Here is a 14,363-nt window from a genome sequence, read left to right as displayed (position 1 = left end):
CGAGATTATTTGCGGCGGACCCGGCCCAACATGACGAGGAAGAGGGAACGAAGTGGGCGGCAAGCCGAACGGATGATAGTGACAATGGGAGAAGGCGATGGTAGTGGCCGGCGACTATGGAGGATGGCGCACCGTGGAGAGCGGAGACGACAGGGGAAGTCCTCCGCCCGCGATGACCTTGCGCCAGCTCCTGCAGGTGAACGCGGCGCGGAAGCGAGATCCGGAGGCGAGGTGAGGCGCAGGAACACCAGCCCAGAAGTTCATCCCTGGATGGCGTCACCCTTGTCCTCCTCGCCCGACTTCCTTCGAGCATTCTTCCGGCGCGGGGCGGCTGTGCCTTATCTCCGTCGGACCTAGCTCGCGTACTGGGGCGAGTGTCTTTGTAGGGAGGAAGCTAGGGAAGTAGCGGAGGCGGCCGAGCTTGGTAGAGACTAGAGAGCGAAGGGAGATTTTCTCATGGGGGAGTTAAGTTGGCATGGGAATTAAGGAGGAGACTTATGTCGAAAAAGTTCCGTGGAATCAGATTCCTATAGAGGGAGTACTGTGTACAAGATCTGGTAGTAATTTTGGGATGGAGGAGTGCTAGTATCTCAAGATATAAAAAGAAAAAAGAAACCAGGCCCTTAGTAAGGGCCCGAGGAAATTGCACGACACACCACTTATTGCTGTGATTGTTGCACAAAACGACACTTTACTTTTTTTGCACATATACATCACTAACTATGGATACAATTTGGAATAAAAACTAGTAGTTGGATCCCGATCCTTATAGTTGGCGATCCCCGATCATCTGATTTTCTCTTACATAGTTTAGTCCTACGTTTGAACCTCCACGCAACATATTACTTTTGTGCAAAAAAAAAACAGGTAAAGTAAGTGTTTTACCCAACGATGACATCTATATGCGGTGGTTTGTGCAATTTCCTCTAAGGGTCCTAAATACAAATGAATCCCTCTCTCAAATGAAATGAAGATGATCATGTGGATGCTATGGCCGACCGAATCAGCACCATGCATGAACATTGAGTTGCAAAACACCTCACAACTAGTACTTTGCAGCTCAAACCCTCCTTCCGAATTTGAAGGGTAATGAAAGCATCACACGAAAGTGATATCATGTATGTTGAGTTTAGATAGGCTTTTCTACCTAGTTGACTATGTTGTTTGCAAAGTCCATTGCAACTTAATTTATCGTTAATCACCCCTATATCGGCATATATGAGAATCTAGTCAAGCTAGACAACATCGACAATTACATTTTATGAAGATTAATTATGAATTGTACCTACCTTTGGCTTGATTACAATTTTAGGTCAAACTATTGGTGTCTGTTATTTATTCTACTTGGATGCAACGCACACACATGTTTGGCCATTAATTGTTTTGGGCTTCCACACATCTTCGATAGGGGCATGTCAACGTATTTACCTTTTTTGAATTGTAAGTCATGTGCCCTTCCTCAAAATTAGATTTGAAATAATAAAACTGATAGCTCAAAAATAATTATAATTCATGCATCGTTGGAAATTGCCATTTTAGCTACAATGTATCATATGTCGACATGTGAAAATTGGATTGGTGGTAGTGTGCACATGCACTTCATGTGGTAGCCCCTTGATAGAAAACACACATTTATTTTAATTTTGCTCCTTTGAGCAATAACCAAAAGAAAAAACATATTTATGATCGAGTCGTAAACCGGCCCTTGAAACTAAGAAAGATCCATGCTTACATTTTCATTTTCATGTTTTAAACTTGTTTAAACCTTGGTCAAACCTAGGATTTGACCAAGATTCAAATGGCCATACAAAATTCAAAAAATGAAAAAAATGAAAAACCAAAGCACAAAGTCTTCTTATGTAATACAGTAAGCATTCAAGCTGATAAACAAGGTCTAACCGCAGTCAAACCAGAAAAATCATGTATCTACCCCCTAACCCTAAACTATGTCTTATGAAGTCCAACACTAAGAGAACTGGTTTTGGGTTTCAAACAAGGATATTTCAAAAGCTTCATTTTGGAGTGACTTAAGAAGGATTCATGCTTACCTTTACAATTTCATGTGTTAACATTGTTTAAATCTGGGTCAAACCTATGATTTGACCAAGATTCAAATGGGCATAAAACTTCAAAAAAATGAAAAAAATGAAAAACCAACGCACGTAGTCTTCTTATGTCATTTAGTAAGCATTCAAGTGGATAAACAAGGTTTGGACATATTCAAACCAGAAAAATCAGGTATCTAGCTACCCCTAACCCCTAAACTCTGTCTTATGAAGTCAAGCATGAAGAGAAGTGGTTTTGGGTTTCAAACATGAAAATTTCAAAAACCTCCCAATAACTTCATTTTACAGTGACTAAGAAGGATACATGCTTCCCTTTTCATTTTCATGTTTTAAACTTGTTTAAATTATCTTGGTCAAACCTAGGATTTGACAAGATTCAAATGGGCACCAAAATTAAAAAAATATAGAAAAAAGAAAAACCAAAGCAAATAGTTTTCTTATGTCATATAATAAGCATTAAAGTTGATAAACAAGGTCTAGACATATTAAAACCAGACAAATCATGTATCTATTCCCCTAACCCCTAAACTCTGTCTTATGAAGTCAAGCATGTGAAGAGAAGTGGTTTTGGGTTTCAAACATGGAAATTTCAAAAACCTCCCAAAAGCTTCATTTTAGAGTGACTAAGAAGGATCCATGCTTACCTTTGCATTTCATATTTTAAACTTGTTTAAATCATTATCAAACCTAGGATTTGATCAAGATACAAATGGGTGGGCACAAAATTCAAAAAAAAAAGAAAAATGAAAAACCAAATCACATAGTCTTCTTATGTCATATCGTAAGCATTCAAGTTGATAAACAAGGTATAGATATATCCAAACCAGACAAATCATGTATCTACCCCCTGTCGATCTTATGAAGTCTAGCATGAAGAGAAGTCGTTTTGGGTTTCAAACATGGAAATTTCAAGAACATCCCAAAAGCTTCATTTTAGAGTGACTAAGAAGGATACAGACTTCCCTTTTCATTTTCATGTTTTAAACTTGTTTAAATCTTGGTCAAACGCCTAGGATTTGACCAAGATTCAAATGGGCATACAAATTTAGAAAAAATCAAAAGAATGAAAAACCAAAGCACATAGCATTCTTATGTCATATATATAGTTAGCATTAAAGTTGATAAACAAGGTTTAGACATATTCAAACCTGACAAACCATGTATCTACCCCCTAACCCTAAACTCGGTCTTATGAAGTCTAGCATGAAGAGAAGTCATTTTGGGTTTCAAACATGGAAATTTCAAAAACCTCCCAAAAACTTCATTTTAGAGTGGCTAAGAAGGATACATGCTTCCCTTCTCATTTTCATGTTTTCAACATGTTTAAATTATCTTTGTCAAACCTAGGATTTGACAAGATACAAATGGGCACCAAAATTCAAAAAAAAACATAAAAAAGAAAAACCAAAGCAAATAGTTTTCTTATGTCATATAATAAGCATTAAAGTTGATAAACAAGGTCTAGACATATTCAAACCAGACAAATCATGTATTTATACCCCCTAACCCCTAAACTCTGTCTTATGAAGTCAAGCATGTGAAGAGAAGTGGTTTTGGGTTTCAAACATGGAAATTTCAAAAACCTCCCAAAAGCTTCATTTTAGAGTGACTAAGAAGGATCCATGCTTACATTTGCATTTCATATTTTAATCTTGTTTAAATCATTATCAAACCTAGGATTTGACCAAAATACAAATGGGTGGGCACAAAATTCAAAAAAATCAGCAAAATGAAAAACCAAATCACATATTCTTCTTATGTCATATCGTAAGCATTCAAGTTGATAAACAAGGTCTAGATATATCCAAACCAGACAAATCATGTATCTACCCCCTGTCGATCTTATGAAGTCTAGCATGAAGAGAAGTCGTTTTGGGTTTCAAACATGGAAATTTCAAGAACATCCCAAAAGCTTCATTTTAGAGTGACTAAGAAGGATACGAGACTTCCCTTTTCATTTCCATGTTTTAAACTTGTTTAAATCTTGGTCAAACCGCCTAGGATTTGACCAAGATTCAAATGGGCATACAAATTTAGAAAAAATCAAAAGAATGAAAAACCAAAGCACATAGCATTCTTATGTCATATATATAGTAAGCATTAAAGTTGATAAACAAGGTCTAGACATATTCAAACCAGAGAACTCATGTATATATCTACCCCTAATTAACCCTAAACTCTGTCTTATGAAGTCAATCATGAAGAGAAGTCGTTTTGGGTTTCAAACATGGAAATTTCAAGAACCTCCCAAAAGCTTCATTTTAGAGTGACTAAGAAGGATCCATGCTTACCTTTTCATTTCATGTTACATACTTGTTTAAATCATGGTCAACCCTAGGATTTGACCAAGATTCAAATGGGCGTAAAATTAAAAAAATCGAGAAAAATGAAAAACCAAAGTACATAGTCTTCTTATATATGTCATATAGTAAGCATATTCAAGTTGATAAACAAGGTTTGGACATATTCAAACCATACAAATCATGTACCTACCCCCTAACCCTAAACTCTGTCTTATGAAGTCAAGCATGAAGAGAAGTGGTTTTGGGTTTCAAACATGGAAATTTCAAAAACCTCGCAAAAGCTTCATATTAGAGTGACTAATTAATTAAGAAGGATACATGGCTTCCCTTTTCATTTTCATGTTTTAAACTTGTTTAAATCATTATCAAACCTAGGATTTGACCAAGATACAAATGGGTGGGCACAAAATTCAAAAAAATCAGAAAAATGAAAAACCAAATCACATAGTCTTCTTATGTCATATCGTAAGCATTCAAGTTGATAAACAAGGTCTAGATATATCCAAACCAGACAAATCATGTATCTACCCCACTAGTCGATCTTATGAAGTCTAGCATGAAGAGAAGTCGTTTTGGGTTTCAAACATGGAAATTTCAAAAACCTCCCAAAAACTTCATTTTAGAGTGACTAAGAAGGATACATGCTTCCCTTCTCATTTTCATGTTTTAAATTTGTTTAAATTATCTTAGTCAAACCTAGGATTTGACAAGATTCAAATGGGCACCAAAATTCAAAAAATAAACAGAAAAAAGAAAAACCAAAGCAAATAGTTTTCTTATGTCATATAGTAAGCATTAAAGTTGATAAACAAGGTCTAGACATATTCAAACCAGACAAATCATGTATATATAGTCGTCTTATGTCATATAGTAAGCATTCAAGTTGATAAATTAACAAGGTTTGGACATATTCGAACCATACAAATCATGTATCTACCCCCTAACCCTAAACTCTGTCTTATGAAGTCAAGCATGAAGGGAAGTGGTTTTGGGTTTCAAACAAGGAAATTTTAAAAACCTCCCAAAAACTTCATTTTCACACATACTGCACTAGATGCTAACCCTATAGTTTGAGGCCATTTGGATGAGGTCGAAAAAATTCTTGGATTAGAATCGTGTTGTTCGAACCCCGTAGTTGGATTTTTTGAACCTTGATCTCGTAGTACTGGGCAAAACCCTAGTTTAACCTATTTAATTATAGATTCGTATATCGATTTTTCTACCTTTTTATTATTACTATGCAGCACATGTGTGTTTGCCCGTCTAGTGAAACTCGGAGGAAGAGGGATCACTCGGAAGGACAGAAGAAGGGAGAGCATTATGGTGTCTCCCCTTTTCCGGGTGACGAGGTTGACTATTGTGCAGGGTTTGTCAGTGAGCAGGAGGTGCGAGCGAGTCGAGCGAGGCCGAGAATGAGATAGATTTGTTTTTTTTGTGAGAGGGACAACCGAAGGATCCTTAAGGACCCAGAGACTTCCAATACGCATCCTGATGCGTCTTCTCTTGACAAAGAAGATGGCTGGGAGTTTGCGTACCTATTGCACGTGACTTATGCTCACTGAAGTGTGGGACCTCACGCGTGGGCACAACACGTAAGTGACATACCTGTTGGTGTAAAAACTCGGTTGATTATTATAGTGCATTAGAACAAAGTTTCCTATGGATTCAAGGGTAGGAAATCCAAGTTAACTCATTTACATGACATTATTTTTTCCATGAAGCAAAGTTAACACATCTATCAATTGGTACATTTTGGAGTGACTAAGAAGGATCCAGGCTTACTTATTCGTTTTCACGTGTTAAACTTGTCTAAATCTTTGTCAAACCTAGGATTTGACCAAGATTCAAATGGGCGAGAAAAATAAAATAAAAACAGAAAAATGAAAAACCAAATCACATAGTCTTCTTATGTCATATAGTAAGCATTAAAGTTGATAAACAAGGTCTAGACATATCAAACCATACAAATCATGTATCTACCCCCTAACCCCTAAACTCTGTCTTATGAAGTTAAGCATGAAGAGAAGTGGTTTTGGGTTTCAAACATGGAAATTTCAAAAACCTCCCAAAAACTTCATTTTAGAGTGACTAAGAAGGATACATGCTTCCCTTCTCATTTTCATGTTTTAAACATGTTTAAATTATCTTGGTCAAACCTAGGATTTGACAAGATTCAAATGGGCACCAAAATTCAAAAAAAACAGAAAAAAGAAAAACCAAAGCAAATAGTTTTCTTATGTCACATAGTAAGCATTAAAGTTGATAAACAAGGTCTAGACATATTCAAACTAGACAAATCATGTATCTATACCCCCTAACCCCTAAACTCTATCTTATGAAGTCAAGCATGTGAAGAGAAGCGGTTTTGGGTTTCAAACATGGAAATTTCAAAAACCTCCCAAAAGCTTCATTTTAGAGTGACTAAGAAGGATCCATGCTTACCTTTGCATTTCATATTTTAATCTTGTTTAAATCATTATCAAACCTAGGATTTGACCAAGATACAAATGGGTGTGCACAAAATTCAAAAAAAAAATCAGAAAAATGAAAAAACCAAATCACATAGTCTTCTTATGACATATCGTAAGCATTCAAGTTGATAAACAAGGTATAGATATATCCAAACCAGACAAATCATGTATCTACCCCCTGTCGATCTTATGAAGTCTAGCATGAAGGGAAGTCGTTTTCGGTTTCAAACATGGAAATTTCAAGAACATCCCAAAAGCTTCCTTTTAGAGTGTAAGAAGGATACAGACTTCCCTTTTCATTTTCATGTTTTAAACTTGTTTAAATCTTTGTCAAACCTAGGATTTGACCAAGATTCAAATATATGGGCATAAAATAAAAAAACAGAAAAATGAAAAACCAAAGCACATAGTCTTCTTATGTCATATAGTTAGCATTAAAGTTGATAAACAAGGTTTAGACATAGTCAAACCAGACAAACCATGTATCTACCCCCTAACCCTAAACTCGGTCTTATCAAGTCTAGCATGAAGAGAAGTCGTTTTGGGTTTCAAACATGGAAATTTCAAAAACCTCCCAAAAACTTCATTTTAGAGTGACTAAGAAGGATACATGCTTCCCTTCTCATTTTCATGTTTTAAACATGTTTAAGTTATCTTGGTCAAACCTAGGATTTGACAAGATTCAAATGGGCACCCAAATTCAAAAAAAAACATAAAAAAGAAAAACCAAAGCAAATAGTTTTCTTATGTCATATAGTAAGCATTAAAGTTGATAAACAAGGTCTAGACATATTCAAACCAGACAAATCATGTATTTATACCCCCTAACCCCTAAACTCTGTCTTATGAAGTCAAGCATGTGAAGAGAAGTGGTTTTGGGTTTCAAACATGGAAATTTCAAAAACCTCCCAAAAGCTTCATTTTAGAGTGACTAAGAAGGATCCATGCTTACCTTTGCATTTCATATTTTAAACTTGTTTAAATCATTATAAAACCTAGGATTTGACCAAAATACAAATGGGTGGGTACAAAATTCAAAACAATCAGAAAAATGAAAAACCAAATCACATAGTCTTCTTATGTCATATCGTAAGCATTCAAGTTGATAAACGAGGTCTAGATATATCCAAACCAGACAAATCATGTATCTACCCCTGTCGATCTTATGAAGTCTAGCATGAAGAGAAGTCGTTTTGGGTTTCAAACATGGAAATTTCAAGAACATCCCAAAAGCTTCATTTTAGAGTGACTAAGAAGGATACAGACTTCCCTTTTCATTTTCATGTTTTAAACTTGTTTAAATCTTGGTCAAACCGCATAGGATTTGACCAATATTCAAATGGGTATACAAATTCAGAAAAAAATCAAAAGAATGAAAAACCAAAGCACATAGCATTCTTATGTCATATATATAGTAAGCATTAAAATTGATAAACAAGGTCTAGACATATTAAAACCAGACAACTCATGTACATATCTACCCCTAACCCTAAACTCTGTCTTATGAAGTCAATCATGAAGAGAAGTGGTTTTGGGTTTCAAACATGGAAATTTCAAGAACCTCCCAAAAGCTTTATTTTAGAGTGACTAAGAAGGATCCATGCTTACCTTTTCATTTTAATATTTTAAACTTGTTTAAATCTTTGTCAAACCTAGGATTTGACCAAAAGATTCAAATGGGCATAAAATTCATAAAAAATCAGAAAAATGAAAAACAAAAGCATATAGTCTTCGATCTTATGTCATATAGTAAGCATTCAAGTTGATAAATTAACAAGGTTTGGACATATTCAAACCATACAAATCATGTATCTACCCCCTAACCCTAAACTCGGTCGATCTTATGAAGTCTAGCATGGAGAGAAGTCGTTTTGGGTTTCAAACATGAAAATTTCAAGAACATCCCAAAAGCTTCATTTTAGAGTGACTAAGAAGGATCCATGCTTACCTTTTCATTTTCATATTTTAAACTTGTTTAAATCTTTGTCAAACCTAGGATTTGACCAAAAGATTCAAATGGGCATAAAATTAAAAAAAATCAGAAAAATGAAAAACAAAAGCATATAGTCTTCTTATGTCATATAGTAAGCATTCAAGTTGATAAATTAACAAGGTTTGGACATATTCAAACCATACAAATCATGTATCTACCCCTAACCCTAAACTCGATCGATCTTATGAAGTCTAGCATGAAGAGAAGTCGTTTTGGGTTTCAAACATGGAAATTTCAAGAACATCCCAAAAACTTCATTTTAGAGTGACTAAGAAGGATCCATGCTTACCTTTTCATTTCATGTTATAAACCTGTTTAAATCATGGTCAAACCTAGGATTTGACCAAGATTTAAATGGGCATAAAACTAAAAAAATCAGAAAAATGAAAAACCAAAGTACATAGTCTTCTTATGTCATATAGTAAGCATATTCAAGTTGATAAACAAGGTTTTTTGTGCAACATACTCCTTCCGTCCACAAATAAGTGTACATGCGGGTTTTCCAAGATAAATTTTGAAGTGGAGTAAAAAATGCATTGGGAACATGCATCTCCCCTCTTTAATTTTTCACCTCCTATGAGCTAAGTACGAAGTAGGAGGTGGTGGAATCTGCAATTCCCTCGCCTATATATTATATGCAAGTCGAAGACTACAACCCTCTATCCCTATCTCCTTCCCATCCTCTAAATTCATATTCCATTTAGAATCGTTGGGCATGGAGGTTCCCCTGGTAGCATTAGAGTTTACGTCGACTTTGCTAAATTGAGAAGACTGTTCAGCTGCGAGTGTGCTCTCAACCCATACAACCTCCTGTAATATCGTCGGTTAGTACTTTCTTCACTAGGTTCATCCAGATGTATTTTAATTTGGGCCAACAGTCGTGTTAATTTCCTTGTATTAAGCAGTGCCGTGGGTGCAAGAAGTTGGTATGCGGCAGCTGCTCTAGGATCCTGTCCGGTCGCGCGTGCCCGGGATGCCAGGGCGTCTTGCAAGGTGAAAGTCTCTCGTCTGAAGTCATGGAGTTTACCAGTGGATGTTTTCTCCAACCGAATGGGGCGAGAATATCGTTCACCTGCGGTTTGTGCTTTCAAATAGCACGGCGTCCACTATACCAGGTTAGTACTTTCTTCGATAGGTTCCACCCAAATGTATTTTTCTTTTGGCCAACAGTCATGTTAATTTCCCTGTATTAAGCAGTGCGTTCGCAGGGATGGGCGAGGGCACCTTACATGCGGAAGCTGCGTAAGAAACCTGCCCAGTCTCGCGTGCCCGAGATGCGACGGCATCCTCGAAGACGTAGGAGGAAGCAGTTCGATTAATAGATATCCCTCCCTGTTTAAGTTAGATTGCAGCAACGATGGTTGCGACATGAGCGGCGACTTGCTCGAATACTTGCAACACGAGCGGACGTGCGCGCATAAGCCAACGAGACGGTAGGTGGATGGTCTTGCCGGTCTCGATGGAGAAGATGATCGCGCTTCGAGGCTAAATCTGAGCTCGTTGGAGAAGGATCAGATGGAGTTTCCTTTTCTAGATCTAGGGTTCTTTTTGTACTTTTGGATGTCTTTTCTGTAGTTTCCTTTTACTTAGAGATTTCTCCTTGCAATCTGTAATCCCACCGTCATAATATAAAAGCAGTGCTGCCAGGTTCTTCGGGACTTTTCTGTGTTCAAAAAATGTATGATTCTATACATGTCGTCTATTTATGTGTGCGATGTTGTATCGCCTATTACCGTGTTTAGTTTGAGCGTGTCCATGTCCTAGTACAAAACTTCGGCATGATGTATCTTGTCACATGTTTCTCCACAAATGAAAATTGGATTGGTGGTAGACAAGTCAAGGCATATTTATATGTGCGACAACCCAAAATGCACATATTTTGCAAAGTTTTGATGCGTGAGTGAAAAATTGCAAATATATACATAAACTTGGGCCCTAATTCAAAAGTTTGACATGGTTCTTGTGTAGTAGTAACAAGCTCACATGTGGGGAGAAATTAAGCTGGACGAAGTCCAACATGTTGCCAAACTATTTGAAGTGCTATTTTCTAAAACACTGGTATGGAAGTATGGTATTTTCCCTAGCTATGTACTCCCTCCGGTTCAAAATAATTGCCCAAAAATGGATGTATCGACACACTAAAACATGTCTAGATACATCCATTTTTAGGCAATTAATTTGAATCGGAGAAAATGATGAACAATCCATGCCTTTTGATTGCCTTTTTTGAACCATAGGAAACTTTGTACTAATACAGTATAATAAGCACCTGAGTTATGACACCAACAGGTCTGTCATTTACGTGTGGTTCCCATGTGTGAGGTCCCACACTTCAGTGAGCACAAGTCACCTGCGATAGGTAGGCAAAATGCCAGCCATCTTCTTTGTCAAGAGAAGACGCCTCAAGACTCTCTCTCTCTCTTTCGCAAAAATAAAAACACACTCTCTCTCCAAGTTAGGGAGTTAGATGTAATTTCCTGTTTATTTTGTGTCATGTTATAAATCGTGCTCTGATGCGTAGTGGAATTCTAGGTCCTTCAGGATCCTTCGGTTGTCCCTCTCTCTCGAAAAAAATCTCTCTCTCATTGTCGGCCTCGCTCGCTCGCACCTCCTGCGCATTGACAAACCCTGCACAACAGTCAACATCACCCTAAAAAGGGAAGACACCATAAATAAGAGGGGCCCCGTGACTGCTCTCGCTTCGTCTCCTTCGGTGTGATCCCTAGTTAAAATAAATTGAAAATTTTAACCCCTTGTATGAATTGCAGATGGGGTAAATTTGAATCCCGTGGCGGGAATTCTCGCTACCTCACTCCTCTCGATTTATAGGCCCCTGCCGCCTCTCCCCATTCATCTTCAAAATCCTATAGCCCCAACCTGTACAGTGCTCGTCGGCGGCTGTACCATCCACAACCTCTGTATTAGCGCCTCCCCTCTGCACCCCCATCTTCCGGCGATGAATCCCACGAGTGGACTAGGGGGCCTGTTAGGTGTGCGGCCCACCGTCGTAATCCCCCAGCAGCAACTACAGGACCTCGCCGCCAACTCGCACGCCCCCCACAGCAGCTGCAGCAGGCGCATGGCGGCCTCGCCGTTGAGTCTGATGTGCCCACCATGCGGCAGCGGATCAACGACCTCTTCGTGGGCTCAGACGTGACAGTCCTGCTGCAGCTGCAAGACAACCTCGCCGTCGCCGGGGAGTCGGTCCTCTCCAAGGAGAAGAGCTTCGAGGTCAGTGGTTCATGTAGTTTAATCATTGGTTTAAAACTACTTAGCCCCCTACTGAGTATTATTCGGAGGGGATTTGGTGCAAAATACTTCATTCACCATGTTTTGGCGTGAGTATTTGTGGCAGATCAGGGCAACCTGAGAGATAGCCTGGCCTGGGGCATTATTAGTTTTATTTTTTGAGGGGTTCCTCGGGCCTTATTAGTGAAGCGTCCAATTTCTATTCACGTAATCCATGCCAACAGGCCTCAGGACTTGTATTGGAATCAATCCCTCAGCCTGATCCATGCTAGAACGGGGTGGAGGCCTGGAAGGAGAAGCAGCAATCGGAGCACGTATGTGCAACGACCAGAAACGCGAGAGCAGAGAGGTGTTGCGGTTCCACGTCCACCCGACGTGCGTGGAAGTGTTTCTTGAGGATCCCCGCGACTCGATCCTGTCCAATACTCTCCTGCCAAACAGATAAAATGTGTTCTTATTAAGAAAGACCCAGATATTACTCACTGAACCATGTGAAAACACGTCAACCAAACAAGGCACAAAGGATTTCTACTGCACTAATACTAGCTGCATTACCACTTTCGAACTTCAATGCAAACTTCAAACTTCACTGCAGTCTTTTTTCCCCCTTTCGAACTAGAGATCCAGCCTCTCCATCGATTGATGCATAAGGCAAACTTTATTAGTTCATGTTTCGTTCTTAGTTTGTAACTTTATTGCTCCAAGCTCCGGAGTACTCATATTACTACAGTATTGCAATTGAAATTTATACCTATTACAATTACTATTGAAGTTAGTCTTGTACATATTACTATGAGTATTGAAGTTTAAGTCCTGCAAACTTTCGGAGTACTATATTACTATTGAAGTTACACTCTTGCACTTTATTAGTATAATATCATGTGTCACACAGGGTCGCTCTGTGAATCTACCATCTAATGAAGGACGACAACATGAAGCGTCTCTGCAAGTAATCCGGCGGTCGCTCCTGGATGAGTCGCGCGAGTTGATTGACCATGCGTCCAAGCTCCGAGATGTGAACGCACATCTGGTAAACCGTTCTTGTGAAGCTATGGAATGAGTAGGCCGTACTCTTGAATGAGCACTCATCTCTATCAAAGGAGAACTCATCTCTATCGAAGGAGAACATCTCCATCCTAAAAGAGAACTCATCTGCGAAAAAGGAGAACATCTCCATCCTAAAAGAGAATTCATCTCGAAAAAGGAGCACACCTACTACAAGTGGCGGAGCATGACAGGAAACTCCAGTAATCTTCTTCGGGTGTGAAGAAGGTGTACCCATATGTGCATGTAGAGAGGTGAAGACGGTTGCCGATGAGACAAGTGAGTAGATTGAGGAGGGCAGCCACAGCCCACAACGTTTGTAGTTACAAATCTTCTATCATAAAAGTTGTAGTATCGAAATTAATATGTATCCCTTAATATAGGTGGTGTTTGGCAATATATAGTTTAACATGCAAGGACTACGCAATGTAATTTGTATCGGTTTGATTGGCTTTCTACCCAAGTGAGCATGTGTCATATTTGTCCAAGGTTTGATTTTTGCATCTTATCAGATTTTGTTGAATACCATACTAAAAAAATCCATGTGCATCATTTTGATGCAGAGGCTGGGGGTCTCAACCTCCATTACGAAAAGGATGTGTCAAGACATGAAACACTGGATAAAATCCTTGACTGTACCTTGCAAGTGTGGCACCTAGAAACAATGATTAAAATTCAAAGCTGCATCTCCTACCAACACAAATGGTATACCAGACAATTTTGAAACAAATTGAATCCAAACCGAAATAAATTAAATTATATTTGGAAGAAGATATGTAGAAGTACCCCTGTACAGTAGGACGCTATGTGCAATGCACGACATATTGGCAAAAAATTACCCGCATGTACCAAAGGCATGGGCACCAAGATCCGATGCAAATTTGAATTCGGCCAAAGGAGGGTACTAGCAAAGATTTCGATCGTGTCAGCGATCCAGACATTCTTATGAAGTAAAGGGAATTTGGTCATCTTGGTCTTGCAAGTAATGAATTGTGGGGACTCCTAAGATCGACGCCTTCAACACTGATGTTTCTTTTTAAGCAGAAGCTAGTGGCTAACAACTTTGATTCCAATTCGACTGATGCAGATGTCCATGAGATCATCAAGATGATCTTGGAACATGTTGAAGTACGTGTCGACATTCTGCTCTCGTGTTTGAAGGCAGATGATTTTGATAGGGTGATGCAAAAGCCGCCATATGGTCAATAGATTGTTATTATATACATGGAAGTTGTTT

The sequence above is a fragment of the Lolium rigidum genome, chromosome 3 (assembly GCF_022539505.1).
Source record: "Lolium rigidum isolate FL_2022 chromosome 3, APGP_CSIRO_Lrig_0.1, whole genome shotgun sequence".
NCBI lineage: Eukaryota > Viridiplantae > Streptophyta > Magnoliopsida > Poales > Poaceae > Lolium > Lolium rigidum.
This window is presented reverse-complemented; position numbering follows the sequence as displayed.